General features: G+C 54.3%; 1 protein-coding gene and 1 long non-coding RNA gene across 11 annotated transcripts in view; one reads left to right on the top strand and one right to left on the bottom strand.

Annotated features, from left to right (window-relative positions):
* SORCS2 (sortilin related VPS10 domain containing receptor 2) overlaps positions 1-16743 on the bottom strand; it is a 575162-nt gene that overhangs the window by 125369 nt on the left and 433050 nt on the right. The window lies entirely within an intron of this gene.
* On the top strand, positions 4382-10611 carry LOC144581974 (uncharacterized). The gene is made up of 3 exons (XR_013533545.1): positions 4382-4459; positions 9689-9856; positions 10241-10611. It is a non-coding gene; the product is annotated as an uncharacterized LOC144581974 (long non-coding RNA).

Genomic DNA, 16743 nt, shown 5'->3' with positions numbered 1-16743 from the left:
GCAAGGCCTCGGTCACTGGACCAGAGGGGCAAGACCACAGAGGCAGCCAGGTAGGCAGGTGACCCATCCAGCAGGAAGGGGACGAAGAAGCCGTGGGATGCGGAGGAGGAGATGGCCACAGGAAATGTAGAAAAGGCAGAGGGAGCCGGGCTGGAGGCCACGTCCAGACGGCCCCCAGCTCCGACCTTGGGCGATTGGGAGAAAAGCAGTGAACCAAAGAGATCTCCTGCCTTCCTTGTGGCTGAGAAGAGAGTGGAAAGCAGTGGTCGGAGAGGTAGGAGTAGCGCCAGAGAGCACAGTGCTGCAGAAGTCATGGGCCAGCCACCGACAGCTCAAGCATGGTGAGCTTTCAAAATCCCAGTGACTGACAAAGATGGGATGCTGGCATCTCTGAGTGCCATTGACTGTCGATGGTGGGAAATGGATGTCCCCAGGTACCAGTAATTGCCAATGGCAGGGATATTGGCGTCTCCCCAAGGTACCATCGATTGTGGAAGGTGGGACATTGATGTCTCTGAGTGTCACTGATGGTGAAAGGCAGGGCATTGATGTGTCCGAGCACTGTGGACTGTTAGCAATGGGGTATCTGTGTCCTGGGGCACACATTTGCAGATGCAGGGAGGGGTGTGAGGTGCTGGGAGGGAGTGGGAGAGGAAGGCTTCAGAACCCAGGAAAGACCCCTGTGCCCCTGGTTCCTGAGCACCAGAGTAGGGGTAGATGGTCCCTTGGAAGGGATGGGGTGGGAGGTAGCGCCATCTTCTGCCCTCCATCTGTCCTCTAACCATATACCATGGGTCATCAGTCAGTCCTAGCATCTCCATTCCTCAGTGGCCAGGAATGGCTCTGGGGTCTGGGCAGGGCTGACCCCAGAGCAGACGCGTCGTGAGCAGAGGGTGCAGTGGGCAAAGGCACAGCGGGAAAAATGCATGTCTATTTTCTCAAGTTATTCTCCTTCCTACCACAGATGAAGGATGATTTAATAACGGTTCTGGGGAAAGAGCTCTGGAGTGGGAAATTTCCCAGGGGCTCTCGGTAAGCTCGTGGAGGCCAATGTGACCCAAAGTTCTGGTTTCTGTGAGAACCATCAGTGCTGGCGCTTTCAGACCCAGAAGAACGGACATCCATCCTGCACGAAGCTTCCTGGGACCCTGTGCCCGAATATGCACAACAGAGGCAGGCCAACCCCTCTCCCACAGGCAAAGAGCAAAGTGGGCAGGGAAGGCGGGGCTGTGTAGTCCAGCCCTTGCCTGGGACTTCAGACACGGTGACACCTGGAAGCAGCAGGCAGCAGCAGAGGGGCGGGTGGGACCGGCATACCTCCTGACGCTGGAGTCACTGCCGTCATGCCCCGGCCTCTCTGCCTGGATACCTCCAGTGGCAAGAGGCTCCCTACCTGGCTGCCTGTGCAAGTGTTTTCTTTATGACAAGCTCAAGCTTGCAAGGCACAGAGGACAAGGCTTCAGAACCCTGCACACCCACAACAAATCCTGCTCATGCGCAGACAGCGGCGAGACCGCTGGTCAGTTCTATGGTCTCTGGGAGCCTCGATCCCGCCCCTTTTCAAGTGGGCCATCCTCCTCCTTCTTGCTCCCTCTGTTCCTTCCCCCCAAGCTATAGGTTGGAGTAGGGGCTGGGTGAGGGGAGGAGGAGGCGCCTCCGGCCTGCCAAAGAGCACAGGGGTCCTGGCTGTTCTTCGGCCGCTCTGTGCAGCCCAAGGCGGTGGGACATGGGTAATTTCCAGGCCTTACTCAGATGAGAATGTCATTAAAATCACACACCGGATATCAGTCCTGATGCTGCTGACTGATAACACAGCACTGTTGTGACAAGCCTGGCAGTGACCCTCCCGACCACTATAGCTGGGCAGCAGCAGCAGCAGCAGGCTCTTGCCAGGCCAGGTGCTGCCCCAGAGGCCAGGCTGCTGCCAGCCCTGCTTTTCAGAGAGGTGACAATCTCACCCAGAGGTCACCTGGCTCAGACAGAGGCGAGCTGGTGACGGGGAAGCCCGGTGGACGGCGTGCCACACCCCAGCCAGCCCGCAGCCCCGGCAGCCTGACTTGGATCCGATTTATTGGTTGGGTTTCTGTGTAGGATTTCATTCGACAAAAGCGTTGTCATGTTTTAAAAACATGTTTCACCACGTTTGATTTCATCTGATCACTACCACTCCCAATATATATACATAGAAACACACACGCAGACACACACCTAGACACACATACATCAACACACAGGCATAGGCACACACATCAACACACACACATAGACACACACATTTGCAGATGCAGCGAGGGGTGAGAGATGGCAGGAGGGAGTGGGAGAGGAAGGCTCCAGAACCCAGAAAGACCCCTGTTTCCCAAGCACCACCTTGGGCGGGGCTCAGGGCTGGTCTGGGAAACCTGTAAGAATCCTATATCATTCTGCTCCAACAAGATCCAAGTCTGCAGAAGAGGCGCTGGCAGGTGTGTGTGTGTGTGTGTGTGTGTGTCTGTGTGTGTGTCTGTGTGTGTTGCAGGAGAAATGCCCAGTGGTCCCCAGCCCAGCAGATGGAGGAGGAGGAGGAGGGGGAGGGGGAGGAGGAGGAAGAGGAGGAAGGGGGGAGGAGGAAGAGGAGGAGGGGTGGGAGGGGGAGGAAGAGGAGGAGGGGTAGGAGGAGGAGAAGGAAGAGGAGGAGGGGAAGGAGGAGGAGAAGGAAGAGGAGGAAGGGGAGGAGGAGGAGAAAGAGGAGGAGGGGTGGGAGGAGGAGGAGGAAGGGGAGGAGGAGGAGAAAGAGGAGGAGGGGTGGGAGGAGGAGGAGGAAGAGAAGGAAGAGGAGGAGGAAGAAGAGGATGAGGGGTGGGAGGAGCGGTAGGAGGAGGAGGAGGAAGAGGAGGAGAAGGAAGAGGAGGAGAAGGAAGAGGAGGAGGGGGAAGAGGAGGAGGAAGAGGAGGAGGAGTAGGAGGAGGAGAAGAAGGAAGAGGAGGAGGGGTAGGAGGAGGAGGGGTAGGAGGAGGAGGAGAAGGAAGAGGAGGAGAAGGAAGAGGAGGAGAAGGAAGAGGAGGAGGGGGAAGAGGAGGAGGAGGAGGAGGATGAGAAGAAGGAAGAGGAGGAGGGGTAGGAGGAGGAGGAAGGGTAGAAGGAAGAGGAGGAGAAGGAAGAGGAGGAGAAGGAAGAGGAGGAGGGGGAAGAGGAGGAGGAGGAGGAGAAGAAGAAGGAAGAGGAGGAGGGGTAGGAGGAGGAGGAAGGGTAGAAGGAAGAGGAGGCGGAGGAACAGGAGGAGAGGTAGGAGGAGGAGGAGGAAAGGGAGGAGGAGGAGGAGGAAGGGGAGGAGGAGGAGGAGGAGGAAGGGGGGAGGAGGAGGAGGAGGAGGAGGAGGAGGAGGAGGAGGAGGAGGAGGAGGAGGAAAGAGGTGTAACTAGATGCAGCTGTTTCCAAAGTGGGAGACACCAGGTACCTGGGGATGGGGCAGGGGTGGAGGCTGACGAATATGCACTAAGACCCTCTTTATTTCTCATGCCAACATCCTGACATTCCCATCACACACGCATGAACACGTGCGTAGAGGCGCACATGGGTGTGCTCCTAAAGGCAGTCCCTAACCACCTGGGCATTTTACCATGTGGATTTCAGCCTGATACCTGTGTGTGGGCCCATGGCAGAGCCTCCGGACCCTCTTGAGAGAGGAGGCAGAGAAACCCACTGAAGGGTCTTGTCGTGAGGACTTGGGACAGGGAGGGCACATCAAGTCCAAGCTCTGTGGGGACACTAGCACCCAAGGAGGCGGTGCCACTTCTCCAAGGCCCATAGCCCTCGGGGACCAAGCTGGGACCCCTGGCTGCCTAATGCCAATTTCAGGGCAGGAGAGCTTGCACATCTGGAAACTGTCCCTGGTGTCCCTGAGTGTGGACTGAAGAGGGGCAAGGTGGAGTGGGCGAGGTAGGGTGAGGTTTTGCTGCCCAGAGGCTTCCGGGCTCTTTAAAGGGAAATGCCTGGGGAGGCCATGCTCCCAGAATTCCAGACGGACGCACCAGCCCTCTGCTCCCGGACTTACTGGATACGCTTCCCGATAAAAATGCTCCAGGAAGCCTCACCCTGATGGAGGGAAACAATGTCGGATTTTCCCAAACTGGCCAGATGAATCCCTCACGCCTGGCGTCATCAGCTGCCGCTGCTGTAAGGGTAGCTGCTAAGTCCTGGGCAGCCACGCCGAGTGGCGCGTGCGTCTTGTCTCGTGAACCCTAACAGCTGAGCCTCGAGAGGGGTGGTAGCTTTTTGGAGTCCTGAGAGGCTCACCAACTTGCCCAGAGACACACAGTACAGGCGCAGGACCTGGGTGCACAGCATAGAGTATGTGTCACCTGCACCTTTCACAGAAAAGCGTCTTCTCTCACATTTTCTGCTTAGAAACTTCAGGTGCTTCTGACGACCTGTGGGTGCCAGTTGTCTCCCTGGCATGGGCTCATAGGCACGGATGGTACAGGTGAGCTTCCTGCCCCTGGAGGCTTCCAGGACAGTGTGTGTGTGTGTGTGTGTGTGTGTGTGTGTGTGTGTGTGTGTGTGTGTCTGCATCTCAGACAATAAGAAAAAGAAATAATATAATTTCAAATAGTGAAAAAGAATCACTGCAAATATAAAGCAAGGTAATGTGAGTCCTAGGGTGGGGTGGGGGTTGGGACTTGGGAAGGGAGGATAAGGAAAAATGTTCCTGAGGCAGAAACGCTCCTAGGCGCGGGGGAGGGAATGTGCCAGGGAGAATGGCAGCACGCACAGAGGTCCTGAGGCAGCAAGCTTGGCATCTGGAGGAACGACAGAAGTCCTGAAGCTGGAGGCATAAAGGGGCAAGAGGAACATGGTGGGAGTGGAGAGGCGGCGGGGTGCAGGCCTGGGAGCCCAGTGTGGAGCCGACTGCAACGTAGGATGGGGAACCCTTGGGGGCCTCGAGCAGAAGAGATACGACCTGATTTCCCTGGCAAAGGAATCAGCGTGGAGGGCAGACAGAGGGGCGGGGGTCGCAGCTGAAGTCCTGGAAGATGGGCATGGCTTGGGCCCTGGGCTGAAATGTGGACAAAGGTCTCGTGGTTTGGAGAACTCACTTTGCAGCACAGAACTCACTGGTGCATCTGAGGTGGGGTGAGGTGACAGAAGGGAAAGGATGAGCCTCGAGCTTCTAGCACAAGGCGGGATGGGCCCATCTCCTGAGAGGAGCCTGCGGAGGCAGCTTCTGTGAAGCAGGTGGAAGAGTTCTGACAGCAACGTGATGGATCCGGGATGCCTGTCAGCCCTCCAAGGGGGTGACGTGAGGCAGCAGGAGCTCTGAGCTTGCACTTTGATTGGGGTATCAGGGCTGGGGGCCGGTGAGGGTGCAGACACAATAACTCAAGTCGTGACACTGGGTAGGATCACGGAGGAAGAGGGAAAAACTGAGGGATGGGTGGGCATCCCACTCCGGACTACAAATCCCAGAGGGAAGCCCCAGCTGGAAGGTGAGGCAGAGCTGGGGTGGCGCAGCTGGGCGGCTCAGAGGAAGCACACTTTTCCCCGCTTTTACCCCTTTCTCAGATGAGCAACAGCTCCAAAGACACCGAGGCTTGTTCCTAGAAACACAGCCCATGAGGGGCAAGCCAGATTCTGAGCTTCAGGGTTTTGAACTTGAACTAAAGGTTGCTCAGAATGTCTGACCCTTCTTCCACATGGCCAACTCCTATACATCCTCCAAAGGCCAACTCAAATGTCTCCTCCTCTACGAAGCACTCCTTGCTCCATGCTTGTGCATAATCCCCCACCACGGTTCCATGGCTGTTTCTACACACCTCCACTTAGAACTTACTCTACCTCAGGATAGTAGTTTCAGAGTTTCACTGGGCTGTGAGCTCCTTGATGTCAGAGAGCGGATTCTATGCACATCCCACACCCCTGCTTGCCCAGAAAGTAGGCATATGAGGAGCTCTATAAAGCCATTTGGGATGGATGGATGGAAAGGATGTATGCATGCACAGGTGGGTGGGTGGATGGGCAGGTGCATATATTGATGGATAACCAATGGCTAGATGAATACCATAGAGATTAATGGCACATGGACTGGTGGGTGGATGGATAATTGGATGCATGGATATATGCATAGACAGGTGGATAAATGGGTGAGTAGGTGGATGGATAGATGAGATAACCAATGGATAGAGAAATATGTAGATCAATGGCACTCAGATAGAAGGATGGTGGGTGGCCGGATAGAGAGCTATAGGATTTGTAGTCAAAATATTCAAAATTCTGCCCTGGCCACACTTTGGACTAGCTGCTGGGCCAGGCACCACGAGGTCCACGTTGCTGACCCCTGGGCTCCTCAGCTTTGATGGGGAGAGACGGGTGGCTAACTGTCTACCTGCTGGAGCCCTGCAAGGCTCAAAAGGGCCAAGAGAGGGCACAGGGGCTGTGTAAATGTCAGGCAGCCCCAGGGAGCCTGGAACAGTCTGCGGCATCGCAGAATTCTCTGCCAGAAATCACCTCCAAACGTCCATCGAGGGAACATAATTTCCACATGGCTGGTTTTAAAACCAAGTAATTAAATGGTTTTATAGTCAGTTTTTAAAACAAGCTCTTTAAGTTATGAGTATAAAGGATGTCTCTGTAATAGCCAAGTTGTTCTGTTTTGTGATTGTTATTGCAATGTATTTTTGTAATTAGGCATAAAAAATATCAATTCGGGGCTGAGGCCACTTTATTGCACTTACTTTTGGGCTTGGTGTGACCCAGCCAAGTCCTGAGGGCTCCTCAGGATCTGTCTGTCTGGGTCCTTGGGGGAGGAGGTCACATTAAAGAGAGTGGGTGTCTGACAGGCACACATGCTACCCCATTTGAATGAAGGGAAGCCCAGGGGCTAGAGGATGGATGAATGGATGGTAGATGGGTGGATAGATGGATGGATGGTGGATAAGTAGATGGGTGGATGGATAGATGGATTATGGATGAGCGGATGGTAAATGGGTAGATAGGTGGATGAATAGGTGAATGAATGAATGGATTGATGGGTGGATGGTGGGTGGGTGGGTGGGTGGGTGGATGGATGGATGGATGGATGGTTGTGTGTGCATGTATATGTGAGCGAGTTGGCTGGGGGCACTCAGAGGAGGCAGCTTTTTCATCCAGGAGAGGGAGGATCAAAGAAGCCTCCAGAAGAAGGTGATTCTTTGGCTAGGTGTGAGATGTGGGACTCAGTGAGATGACTCCGGCTATTTTGGCTTCGGGGCCACCTGCCAGGCTCCATCCCTTATTGAAACCTATTCATAGAGGCTAGAGTCCAGCTGAAGCTAGGGATGCCAGAAAATATAGGACACCCAGTTACATTTGAATTTCTACTAAATGAGTAACTTTTTTTTAGTAATAAGTATGCCCCAAATGTCACATAATTTTAGTATAAGTATGCAGTATTTGTGATATACTAAAAATAACTTGTTGATATACAAAATTCAAATTTAACTCTGTGTCCTTTTAAAAGTTCTTCATTTAAGCTTTCAGCCCTATGAGTAACTGGAGCCTCTGAGGGGGGTTTGGAGGCTGCTGGTCACCTCTGGTCAGCCGTGAGGCCAGCAGAGCCTCCTTCCTGTCTACTGTAAGTGATGCGCACCCTGAAGAGGGAAGCACAGGAGCCACCTAGTCCCCAGAGATACGTAGTTTCCTGGAAGCATCACTGGAAGGATGAAGAATAGCTGGGGAAAGGTACTGTGAGAGGAAGTTGTTTCAGGTGACAGAAAAGCAAAGAGCAGGCACGAGAACACCTGATGTGGCAAGAGCAGAGGTGGAGGCAGTGGGACTGGGGAGGGGGCAGGTAGGCAACTACGTCTCTCTTAGATCACCCCAGGATGCAACAGGCTGCTGCTTTCCTGGCCAAAAACTTTACCCACACTTTAAAAGACACCTCTCCCTCCCTGGCACATGTCTGGAGAATAGTTAACCAGGAAAAAGATTTTCCTTTTTCCAGGCCAAGGCAGCTCACTCCATAGCCCCATTTGTCCTCAGCTAATTGCCCCTATGCACTGCATAGTTTGCCCAATGCCCTGACTTCAAGCTTAAATTCCAGACAGGAGGGTCATGGTCTCTCTTGCTCACTGCTGTATCTCCATAACCTACAGGAGTGCCAGGTCAATCTCTGATAAATCGGTATGGAGTAAAGGAAGGCAGATGGATAAATGAATGAATGGATGGATGGATGAATGGGTGAGTGAATGGATGGCAGATGGATGAATAGATGGATGGAGAGTCGATGAGTGAATGAATGGATGAATGGATGGATGGATGGGTAGATGAAGAGATGGTGGATGGATGTATAAAGGGATGAATGGATAAACAGATAAACAGATGGGTGATGGATAGATAGATGGGAGAATGGATGGCAGATGGATGGATGAACAGTGTATGGATGAATAGTCTGATGAGTAGATGGGTGGATAGATAGTAGATGGGTGAATAAATAGTGAATGGATGGATAGACTGGATGAGAGGATGGATGGATGGTGGATGACTGGATAAGTAGATAGATGGATTATGGGTGAGTGGATGGTGAATGGGTAGATAGGTGGATGAATAAGTGGATGGATAAATGAATTGATGGGTAGATGACAGGTGTATGGGTTGATGGATTCATGATGCATGGATGGATAGATGAATGAATGGACAGTGGATGACAGGATGGATGAATGGATGGTGGGAGAGTGGATGAATGGATGGTGGATGCATAGATGGATTATAGGTGAATGATGGTAAATGGGTGTGTGGTTGATGAATAGGTGGATGGATAGGTGGATTGATGGGGTAGCAGATGGGTAGATAATGGATGAAGGAATTGGATGAGTGGATAGGTGGATGGATGGATGGATTATGGGTAAATGATGGTAAATGGGTGTACAGTTGATGAAGGGGTGGATGGATAGATGGATTGATGGGGGTAGTAGATGGGTGGATAGTGGATGAATGAATGGATATTGGATGAGTGGATACGTGGATGGAGGGATGGATGGTGAATGAATGCATTGTGAATGGGTACACGGGTATACAGTGGATGAGTGAATGGACGGGTGGATGGATAAATGGGTGGAAAGACGCACTGGTGGATTCATGGTAGCTGGGAGGATGAATGAACTGCGAGTGTAAAGATGGTAGGACCTGGGCTGGCCATCCAGGGCCTCACACCTGGGCATTAAGTAGCAGATTACACTAGGAAATCAATGAGAGTGTGGAATCACTTGTCCATGAGGGAGATGTATCCACAAGCAGTGTCTGAGGACCGTTCCTGGTGAGCCACGCGAGGGGCACATGCTTCTCTGGTCTTTAGTGGGCTGTTTTCTCCGAGACTAACTTTGGAGTTACCCTCATGCAGGGCCCACAGCGCTCCTTAGTTGCTAGAATGCCTTATCGCACCCCAGTGAGTGGGACTCACTGCCACTGGTACGGGGTGGTCCAGGCCTGCCCTGCTGCAGTTGACATTCTCAGATGGGTCCCTGCAGTGCCGGTAGCTTCCTGGCACCTGGGCTACCAGGGGCTGCAGGGAACAGTGCTCAGGGAATCATGGGGCCATGCAGAGCCCCGCTGAACAGCAGCGCCCACTACTCTTCCTCAATCTTTCCCATCCTTTATGTCTCATTCGTTGGTTTACTGGGCCCCCTTGCATTTTCTTCTGCAAATGCAGAGTATGGATAAATGTATTTTAATTTCTCAGAGGGAACCAGGAAGATCTCTTCTGAGGCAGCAGACCCAGCCTGTGATGCCCTGATGCTTGCTCAGCCCTTCACCAAATGCTCCCTCTGCCTGGAAGGCTGACATTCACTTCAGAGGACAGATGACTGCAAGTTCAGCAGGCCGACAGGTCTGGGACCTCAACTTACTGGTAAGCAGAGCCTGCAGCCCCTCCCAGCGGAAAGAGGTGGAGAGAGAGGGCCCTGCAGTCAGGCAGGGTGAGCACTGGCCTGAGAGCCAGTCCCTGCTGCTGGCCTTGGCCCTCGGCCAGCTTGAAGAATGGCTTCTCCTCCCCCAACCCATCCCTTGTTCCCCTCCCATTTCCTCCCCATCGCTGTCCCCTCCAAAGGTAAGCAGTCACTTTCCAGGTGCCTGCCGTGGGCCAGGCTTTGTGCCAGGTCTAACCTTCATTCTTTCCCATGTCCGGTAAGCTCCCATGGGGTGGGATTACGATTACATGGCATAATGGAGTGCGCATGGATGGGAATTCTCTGTGGCAACATAAACACTTGTTACTGACATTGATCCCTTCCAGTGGACAGGCCCTGGACAGAAGGCTTGAGGCAGGTGGCAAGAGTTCCTGCAGGAGCCGAGCATGCCCAGTGGAGTCACCTCGAGGGGCCCAGGGGAGCAGGGCAGGCTGGGGACCGGTTCCCCCAGCCCACACCCAGCCACACCCCATGCAGTGGCACTGGTGACTCAGACAGAGGCCTGTTCTTGAGGAGATGGAGATGAAGCAGACCCCTGACCACCACCATGGCCAGAAGGACGGAGGGAACAGGCAGCCGGAAGGCACAGCAAGTGCCCGGAGTGTGGAGGAAGAGTGCACCCTACCCCTACCTGCTGGGCCCTCCTCCTTTCCCCCAGACCCAACCCACCTTCCTTTCACCCCTGTGGCCTCCATAAAACCATCTGGATTCCTGTTGTGTCCTGCCTGGGTGATCTCATTGTTTTCAGGACAAAACTCTCGTGTCCTGGCCGGGCATGCTCAGGTTTACCTCCCCCAGCCTTCTGAGCTCCGGAAACTCAGCCTGTCAGGCTCCAGCACCTCCGCCCAGGCCCAAGACTCCTCCCACAGCCTCTGCAAAGCTACACATGTCACCTTCCGCCATCCTCTTCTGTCCCACACCATGGTCCCCATCACATCAGATGAAAGCAGAGCCCAGGGCAGAGTCTAGAGCTGGGCAGGGGGCCGACCCTTCCTCCTGCCTCACTGGCCTCTCAGCACAGACCCATGAAGCCTGAGGCCAGGGCTCAGCAGACATGAGAGGACCAGTTTGCAGGCCGTGTGGCCTCTGTCCTGACGGCACCAGTGCAGCCGCCGGTGATGTGTTAGCAAGTTCACAAGGCTGGGTGCCAACAAGAGACATTCATGGGCAGTGAAACTGAATTCCATGTCATTTTCATGCACCATGAAGGATTCCGATTCTTCTCATTTTTTCAACCATTTAAAATGTTCCCAACCATTTACAAACCTAAGAACCAGCTTTATCTGTGGCTACACGGAAACAAACCTGGACATATTGGACAGTGGACAAAGCCATGAGGGCCCACTTCCTGGGGTCGCCTTCTGGGGGCCCTGATGGCTGATGCCTGAGGTGATGTTTCATATCCACATGAAGGCACGAACAAGGGATGGAAGACCAGGGACCTGTTCCCACGGCACCGTGCTGGGCCGTCTCGGGGTGCTGGCCGCCTGGTTTCCCGAGGGGCTGAGAGGGTGGAAGGAATCTACGTGCAGGCAGGTCCCATGACTGTCCAGCCCCACTCATCTCAGCCAGGACCTGAGCCCGGCCCCTCTGGCCTCACGGTCTACACTCCTTGGGTTTTGCTAACTTCCAAGCTGCGGCTTCATCCAACACCCGAAAGAAGGCCGGGAAGCCCCAGCTCCACCTGCAAGGCGCTGAGGTCATGGTTTCTGCCTTCACCAGCTAAAGTCCTTCGGAAAGAGCTGTCACTCACTCTGCGAGGGCTTTTGTTTTTCACAGCCTCGGTAGCTGCAGTGGGCGCTGTGCTGCGTGGTGGCTGCAGGCCATCCTGTGGTGCCAGATGGGCAGTGCCACCCTCCTTTCTCAATGTCTGTGTGGCTGCACACGTGCGGGAGTGGGGAGATGCCTGGAGATGTTGATGAATGGCCAGTAACTAAATGAATGAATCTGAAAGTCCCTGGCACCAAGATCTGCCCATCACGGGGAGCCCCTGCTTGGCAATCTTCCCTGCCTTCCCCTCCCCCGTCCTATCCACAGGATCAGGGCTGCTCTTCTGCCCGCCCCGGCCACCAGGCCTTTGCCGATCCTAGCCCCAACTGCACTGGACTATTCTCTCTTCACCTGTTAGCTCCTTTGTTAGATCAATTGCTCCTGACCTTTTTGGTTCTCAACCCTTTAAGGACCTGACGGAATCAACAGATTGGCTGCCGAGGAAAACTGAGCATGGAAGGTGCCCCCTCCACACCCTCTGCCTGCATTTTTAAGGCACTGAAGGACCCCCACAACCCACAACTCCCAGGTGGAAAGACCTCAGCTCTGGCCCAGCTTTTTTTTGAGATAAGGGCAGGTCGGCTCATCTGTGTCCCTGGCCTGGTGTCGGCTCTGCCAATGTGCCGTGGCATGAACCTGGGGGCTTTGTGCAGAGCTCCACTGGAGTGAGAGGGGAGACGGGCACAGACAGAGGTGGGCTGCGGGCCCTGGTGGAGGACGGGGTCCCACAGAGATGAGGAAACACCACCCCTCTGGAGCTCAGCCCACGTCCTCATCCCTCACGAGTGTCCTCATTTAACTGGCAGCCTGGCACCGGCATCTCATGTGTGGGGAGGGCAGATGTGGTGGGGAGGGCAGATGTGGTGGGGAGGGGTGGGCATGCCTCCCACAGAGTCCCTCTCCAACAATTTCCCATTCCGGCCATGGCTAATTGCATCTTCTGGAAGCGTCTGCCATTCAATAATTTCAGAGCTGGTAAGATTTCCCCTGTTCCCTGGCTCTGTGAACTTTACTCAGCCCGTCTTGCAGTAATTAGTCTGGGGGCCCCAAGGAGGCAGTCCAGGAGAGGGTGGTAGTGAGCAAATCAGCAGCCTCATGTCTGAAAACTGGCCTGCGGTTGATTACAGTCAGACATTCCCTGGCACTGTCCACCCCGAGCACAACTGCCAAGGAATGAAGGAAAACAGGGTGTCCAGCCGTATTCGCTAAAAGTAAAATGCAAAGTGCAGGGCAGATGGCATTGGAATCTGGGACCAGGTGGACGCCATGCGCTGGGCAGCGGAGCTGACCAGTGATGCACAAGAGACAAGTCACCATGAGGGTGGGCAGTGGAGACCCCATCATCCCAAGGCCCATCCTGAGCCCGCAGGTCATGGGGTGGAGTGGGGGGTGGTTTGAACAGTTCCTGAGCTGCTCTCTGGAGCTCATGCCCACGCTCGCCGTGACACTGGCCCTGGGACCCTTCCACTCTGGTCTTTTATATGCCAGGCCCTGGGCCAAGGACACAGAGTGGGACATGTCAGCTGCCCCCGGGAGGTTCACCATCTGGAGAAGGAGGAAAACCTTTCTCACGCAGCAGGGAGAGGGCTGGCTGAGGAGAAACCACAGGGGCTGGGTTGGGGAGACTGCACAAGAGGAGTGTCTGAGTTGGCAGCGAGTCCAGGAAGGCTTCCTGTGGAGGTGACGCCTGAGCTGTGTCCTGAAGAGCAGACCTCCCCAGGGAAGGTGGAGGAGGCAGAGGGCCTGACGGAGGAGAGGGGCAGATGAGCGACATAGGGCACTGCAGGGCTGTTCTCCAGGAGGCCTTGAACCAACCCAGTCTCCTCTCTTTCCCCCTTGTGGTTCCCAAGCAGAACCATGGAGTGTGCTGGAATCCTGAGATGAGGAGGGACTGACCCAGGCCTGCCCTGGAAACAGGTGTCCCTCAGTGCTTTTACCCAGCGAATCACGCGGTCCCCAGGGCGTAAAGCCCGGGTCGGGCTGCTTCTTGGGGTTCCTCATCCATAGTGCACATGTGCAGTTAGACATGGGCAGCTGTTCTGGGCCTCGGGGGTTCGGCTCTTGTGAATCCTCAGCTTCTATTTTCCCTGCTGCCCATCTGCAAGAGCCGAACCCGCTCGTGTGACCTGCTGTGAGTGAGTGTGTCCTGCCGCCTGGGTTCAGTAACCAATGCTCGGCGAGCCACCTCCAGGCCCCCGCAGGCACACGGGCAGGTCTGCAGGCCTGGAGGCTTCACGGTACAATTATCATCATTGACAAAAGTATAGTGTGGGATCCACGCCAGAGCACCGCCTTTTATTTTTCCAGAGGAGGTTATTAAAAGAATCAGAACCTTCAACCACCATCTCCTAAAGAAAGGCTGTTTTAATTATGTCAAAGGAGGAAGGGGCCACCCTCAGAAGAAAGGACAGATTTTTCCGGGGAAAGGTCAATGACAGCCCTCAAATGCACCAGCTCCCACCTCGTTTAGAAAGCACCAGTGACGGGGGCAGCACAGCCTACCCCACAATCAGGAGTGACTGCTGTGTTCTCGGTTCTGACTACACGAAGACCCGGATGGGTGCCGCCGGGTGCTTTACGAGGGGCCCCCACCTTCGGAGGCAGAGGCCGGGCAGAGGCCTAGCCAGCCCCGCTCAGCTGTCTCTTGGCTCCCTGAAGGCAAAACCAGGCCACAGGGCAGAGGCAGTTAAAGGCAAATGAGAACGAGCCCCTCCTGTGCTCTTGGCCACCGTGAAGCGGCTCGCTGCTTCAAGGGTTCGGGACAGGGTGCTTGCAGCAGCAGACAGGAAGGGCCACACAGTTGTGGTTCCAGAACCTTCTCCAGATTTGCTGCTCTGGCTGAGCATGGACACCCTGGTCCCAGAAGCACCACAAAGTGTGTCTATTTCATGCAAGTTTGAGTGCTGGGCTGGGGCCCACTGTGAGCCACTGTGGAGATGGGGCAGGCCCGGTGCACAGAGCCTGGCAAGGGCAGACCTCAGCTCTGGCCCGGCTGTTTTTTGAGATAAGGGCAGGTCTGCTCATCTGTGTCCCTGGCAAGGGCAGCCTTTTTTATCATGTAACTCTTTTTTTTTTTTTTTTGAGACGGAGTTTCGCTCTTGTTACCCAGGCTGGAGTGCAATGGCGCGATCTCGGCTCACCGCAACCTCCACCTCCTGGGTTCAGGCAATTCTCCTGCCTCAGCCTCCTGAGTAGCTGGGATTACAGGCATGCGCCACCATGCCCAGCTAAGTTTTTTGTATTTTTAGTAGAGACGGGGTTTCACAATGTTGACCAGGATGGTCTCAATCTCTTGACCTTGTGATCCACCCGCCTCAGCCTCCCAAAGTGCTGGGAGCAGCCTTTCCTCTTCTATTCTCCCTTCCCTCCTCTCCCCTCCCCTCCCTTCCCCCCTCCCCTCTCCCCCTCCCCTCCCCAGTTTCCTGCTGAACCATTTTGGAGCCTCAGGCCAAAGGAAACACACACACGTTCCCAAACACTTATCAAAATATCCAGCCAGGCTCCAAACCAAGTAAAAAAGTTAATAGGAGCTCAACCAAACCCATGCCCCTCTATACAGCGTGCCCAGCGGACCTGTTCTCAGCCATCCTCAGCCCTGTCAACTGCCTGGTGGGACGTGAAGCCTGGAATCTGCATGGCCCAGGACTGTTCCTGGCGCACTGTGAGGCAGGGCCGTAAAACAGCAGCCTGGCTTTATTTAAAATGTTGACGCTTTGTTCATCCTGACTCTTTTGCATTAAGTCTGATTTTTTTACAGTGCCTTAAAATAAGATTTACCTTGAGTACTGTGGGTTTGGCACCCCTCAATTCTGACCCAAAGTGAGTGCCTTGCTCCCCTCATTTCAATCAGGACTTGCCTCCTCCTTCCCTCTGCAGACACGCGGGCCCACTGCTCCTTGACTGCCACACTGACCCACAGGGCAGATCCTCCGGGTAAGTGTGGAGCTATCAGGAAGAGATACAGAGCTAACAGAAAGCTCGGCTGGTTTGGAACTTACTGTGTGTAAGGCACTGAAAGCTTTTAACCAATGTACGCCTTTCAAAGCCCTGCAAGGCAAGGATTGTTACCCACCTTGAAAAGGAAAAAAAAAAAAAAACAAGTTCAGAGAGTTTAAGTATCAGAGCCCAAGGCCACAGCCAGTGAGTGTAGAGTCTGTCCCCACGCCTGTGCCCTGAACTCTTCACCAGTGCCTCATGCAGCCTGAGCGTTAGTGCTTTTAGTGGGACTGCCTGGGACTCCCTGGGCCTGCCCAGGACCTCCTGTTCACCCCTGTTATCCTCCACAGGCCTGGGCATAGAAGGGATCTGGGAGGTTGTCGGGTCTGACCCAGAGACCCTGACCCAGTGACAGATGAACCAATGTGCTCAGACACCGACACCCAGTGAAAGAGCGGGGTTAGGCGTCCAGGCCGCCCACAGACACCAAAGAGGGTGCCATAAAGAGTGAGAAGCCATGGCCCTTACCAGCTGGCGCTGCAGACATTTTATTCAGGATAGATTTAGTGACAGAGGCTTTGAGTCAACACACTTGTGGATAATTAACACAGTTGCCTTCCCTGGAGAGAGCAGTCCTATGAGAGATTAAAGGCCTGGTTCTGGGGCCTAAAGCAAACAGCATTTGTGGGTAATAACATTGCTGAACCCCTCCAGTAGACAGCAGTCATGCACCCATGGATGTTCAAAGGTCAGTCTTAGGACTACATGAGTAAACAAGCTATTTGTATAAACTCTGTTACATACCTACTCCTGCCTCTGGGTAAGAATCGCTGCCTTCAGCTCATTCCTTCCCGAGGCTTTTGCAAAAACCCTCCCAGCCTTCCAAGAAGGTTTGCATCCTTTTCTCTATGATTTTTCTATTATAATTTCTCCCACCATGCTGACTAAACCCCTACAGGAAGTGACTTCAGAAAGGATGACTAGTGCTCAGCTGGTGCCTGATGCTGGCCCTGGTGCATTCACATATGAGCGACTCCCTTTGAGTGGAATCTCCCCGAGGGTAGGAATGTGACAAATCCTGCCCAGACCCTGGCAGAATCTGGCACAGATCAGATGCTCAGTA

The sequence above is a fragment of the Callithrix jacchus genome, chromosome 3 (assembly GCF_049354715.1).
Source record: "Callithrix jacchus isolate 240 chromosome 3, calJac240_pri, whole genome shotgun sequence".
NCBI classification, from domain to species: domain Eukaryota; kingdom Metazoa; phylum Chordata; class Mammalia; order Primates; family Cebidae; genus Callithrix; species Callithrix jacchus.
The sequence above is the reverse complement of the archived record's forward strand: the minus strand, read 5'-3'. Positions and strand labels throughout refer to the sequence as shown.